The sequence below is a fragment of the Sinocyclocheilus grahami genome, unplaced genomic scaffold, assembly GCF_001515645.1.
Source record: "Sinocyclocheilus grahami isolate Dianchi unplaced genomic scaffold, SAMN03320097.WGS_v1.1 scaffold225.1, whole genome shotgun sequence".
NCBI classification, from domain to species: domain Eukaryota; kingdom Metazoa; phylum Chordata; class Actinopteri; order Cypriniformes; family Cyprinidae; genus Sinocyclocheilus; species Sinocyclocheilus grahami.
In genome coordinates, this window is record NW_015505404.1 from 348,930 (window position 1) to 353,520 (window position 4,591).

Consider the following 4,591-nt stretch of genomic DNA (forward strand, 5'->3'; position numbering starts at 1 on the left):
CGTATTGCTCTGGCCCTGGTGTGAGATCTATGTGCTCTGATGCAGGACCGAATTATATAGTGTATCCCACCTTCACTGGTTGCTTGCTGTGGAACACATGAGCTCTCCATGGAGACATCACCTGTCAAAGAACAAAAACACAAGAGCACAGAACTGAATAAATGAGTCTAGTGCCATCTGCTGGTCAACACAAGGAGCTTGTAACAAAAGGCTAGCTACTTCCTTTCAGTTATACCCTCAAATCTGTTTTCATTTTTTGTGGCTTTTAGTCTCATGGCTCAGCAACCTGCCTGGAAACGTTGTTTTTGGTCTGAATTTTATAGCAATATATTTTGGCAAAACCACAAACGACAATATTCTGGCCTTTTCAGTGCTTTCTCTTTCACATCACACCACACAGAGAAAGCACGCAGTCCTTCAGTGATAAATGACGTTTGACATAGGAACAATGCAGTGCTGACTGTGCAAGCAGAAGCTTGCTCTGATGCTCTGCACTGCATGAGACATGCACACTTCATCAGCACATCTCTACACCAGCAGCAAACGCTGCTTATACTGTGTGGAGAAAGATAAACACCACAGTCAACAGTAAAATAATACAGTATTACAAGTAACAACAGGAAACAGAAACCAGATGCTTTTTGGATCATCTCAAATCATGCTGGAGAACATGATCAAGTTTTACACCAACTTGTGGAGTTCATGCAGCTGCTTACATTAAAAGGGCTAGAAACATTTAATACAAACATTTTGAAATACATTTTTCCCCTCATATGTGTTACAACACAATTCTTATAAAAAATACAAGAATTAAACTTATTTTTTATTTATACATTTTTTATTTGTCACACTTTAAAAATGTTAATTTTATATATAACTTTTTGGCAAATTAAATACTAAGAGTAACGTGTGTGTGTGTGTGTGTATAAGAGAGTGTGTAAAAAAGAGTTCAGATGCAAAAGCCTCTAAGTGCCATTTGAAATTTTCTTCCTATGATTATGTTCAGTTATTTTACTTTAAAGGCAATGAAAAGAACCTATTCATTGCCATTAAAGTGAAACTACTGAACCTACACATAGGAGCCTAATAAAAATACACATTTTAGAAGAAAATTTCAAATGGCACTTAGAGGCTTTTGCATCTGAACTCTTCATATTCATATATATATATATATATATACTAATATATGTGTGTGTGTGATCAAATTTAATTAAATGAATTTAATTAAAATTCTGAAAAATAATTAACACAAATAAAAGGCTGACATACCAAAACTCTGCTCTCTGCTCGTCCCTTGTACTGGTTGAGCTGCACCAAACTCATGAACTGAACTCTCTGTGGCTTCAGATACTGAGTTATGCATTCTGGAAATCAAGCACATACAACCATTTATACAGAACTGCACATCACATAACTTTAAAAGTAATCTTAGCACCGTACTGTAATGTAGAGATTGTATAGTCTGAAAGAGCTACAAACAATTGTCTCATAGAATAAAAAAGCCTTACTGGTTATTATTTAGTCATATTTCAGTTGTGTGTTCTGAAAGTATTGTTTAAGCACCTTACCTTTGAGGCAAAATGGGACCTCTGTCTGCGCTGCCATAATGTCTGTGGCAACAGGGTGAAGACAGGCCAGCGCTGGCAGCTCTCATGTAAGTGTGACACTCTTGAACACACACACACACACACACATCCTGCTGCTTTATGATTCATGCTTATGGGGGAAAACCACAGTTTTTGAGAGTACAGGTCTGAGACAGGATGTGACACCTGAACTGCATGAAGAGCATCCTATCACAGTTACTTCATAACGTGCAGTTTCACACATCACAGCAATCATTTCAACCCCAATGCAAGTATGTCAATGTTTGCAAATGAGGTTAATATAAGCTTCAGTCTGTGGTACACGTGAGAATGATAACACTTATTGTCAAATCCCTGAGCCATTTAAACGAGAGGTTTTGGTGTCAGCTTTGCAGAGATGTATAGAAAGGCAAATGTATTTATAACCCTTACTTTTTAATGCATTGTCCAGGTGGCTGAGGAAAAAAAAAATGGCTAAATTGACTTTTTACTCAACATCTCCCTCTAGTGGAATTTTGTTCACTTTGAAACTTTGGCTACCCTTTCTGACTAAAACTGTACCTATCTAGTGTCACTATTTGACATATACTGGAAAATCGTGTTTATGTGCGTGTGTGCACTCTGCTGAAAAAAAAAAACATCTAAAACTAGCCTAAGCTGGTTTTAGCTGGTCAGCAGGCTGGTTTTGGCCACTTCATTAGCTGGTGAAGGCTGAGAGACTAGCTCAAACAACCATCAAAACTAAAATCAGGCCTGGGAGACCAGCCTGAACCAGCCAACTGTTTTATTTTTAAAAAGCACTACCCAGTTGTAAGACTTTTTTCTTTTCTTTAAAAATATTCTCTTCCTGCAGCATATATATTTATATCGGATATTGGAGTCAATCTTTTAAATAACTGGCTTTCTTTGTCAATTAGCACAATTTCTTCATTTGATTGATCTGGGCTTAAGCGCCTCAAAATTGCCACAAATGCTTTTTTTCGCTCAAAAACTGAGGCGCATAAACGGTCAAAACATAAGCGCATAAAAGGCCAACAACCAGTCAGTTTCAAAGTGAAATACAAAACCTGCGCTAACTGAAATCAAACAAGTAGACAAAAAAAATCCAAGATTTGGATAGCATGAGAAATTCTCACATTTTTAAAGGCTGCTCATTTTTGACCAGGAACAAATGAGATCTTTTTAGCACAGTAAAGGGTTAACATTTCAGCCGCTTGGCAGATCTAAATAATCTCTTATAGGTTCTTAACATTTTTAAACATCAAGAGGTGCTTATTAAAGCAAAAGAACCAGGAGTCAAATTGTAATTACTTAAATGCAAATACAAGATTCATTTTACTTCAACTTTGTAACTAGGTAAAGAATGAAACGGTCTGTGATTCAAGTAGCATACAATTGTATCAAATTCCAGAAAAAAAATGAAGAAAAACAGACATTAAATTAGGACAATATTTTTTTATTAGCTGTACAGCAATACATTCTCCACACCATCTTACATCATACGACCTCTATACCCCACCCAGCCATAATAAATGTCTTTATAAGGTTGGTTTTCTGACCATTGTAAAATTCACACAGTACAGCTAGGTTTAAAAAAAAAAAAAAAAAAATGCATTTACCTAGATTTTTAAGAGCTTAAAAAAAGAAAGCAATTTAAATGCAATTACATGTTGGAGGAAAACTTCATTCCGAATCAGAAATAAGGACATTGCTCTTTTGAACAAGTGAAACTTTTTTACAAAATATTCTATCCAAGCTTCCCCTTCTAGAAACAGTTCGTATCAAAATAGCTTCCTTGAACACTCGTATTAAGCTTCTTAAATAAAATGTGGTCTGAAAAAAAAAAAAACTATTGTAAACTTTAAGTCTCCTTTCAGAATCCCATGAAATTATTAACTCGGGTCACAGAGTTTAATATTAGGGATGGTTGTTGGGAACACGACCACATCGAAACGGATCCAAATGATTGGAGACCTGCACGTCGCTGTACCTGCCCAGTTCAGTCCCTTTTCCTCCTTTTACAAAAGCTAGAACAAAATCCGACATGTAAGCCTATTCATCAGGTGGTACAATATTACAGCCACTCTCTCAACGCCTTTAAGCAGTGGTAAAAAGATGAAGCAACCCCTCCCCTTCAAGCGAGTTGAGCAGACCAAAATGCAACGATTCAAGCTACAGAAGGACAGAAAGAACGGGGTTATACAGCCTACATTATTCTTCAGGCTTTTATTTTTTCCCCCACAAGTAATTTGAAAGCCTTCAGTGGCATGTTTCCAAACAACTACTGTTAAAAGCCATTGCCCAAGCATTCAAGGTCATCAATTCACTAGAAAAAGATTAAAATGTTCATAATAAAACGGAAAATAAAAATTATTTACAAGCAAGACTAGCCAAGATGACCTTTTTGTGTACAACTTTATCAACCGCAGGTTTTTTTTTTTTTTTATATGGATGGATGTCATCGTTCCTGGCTTGATCAGATGGCTACATTTCTACGCTCTAACATTATCAACTGTGACCAGTGAAAGAGCACATGATGAACAGACAGCGAATAAAAGTCATCATAAATGTCAAACATTGAAAGGGTTTTCTTAGACAGATGGAGTAAAGACACCCATTTCTACAGCAGTGACAGCGATTCTAGATATCAATGCTTGACCAGGCACAAAATGATCGTTTCTCAATATAGCCATGGTAATTGAAATGACAAGTAAAGACGGCAGGTTAGCTGGGCAAAGAAATCTCAATCTCTAGATGCGTGTATTATACCACAATGTCGGACACATTCCTGCTCTCGAAAGAAAGAAACTTGTGAGAAACTTCAGGACGTTCAGAATTTGGGGTTTATAGTCTTTAAGATATTTGATGCAAGACAAGAGGACACAGCGCTGTATTAAAGGAGGTGAGGAAAGAGAAATGTGAGCATGTGTATGTATGTATATATATATATATATATATATATATATATATATATATATATATATATATATATATATATATATATA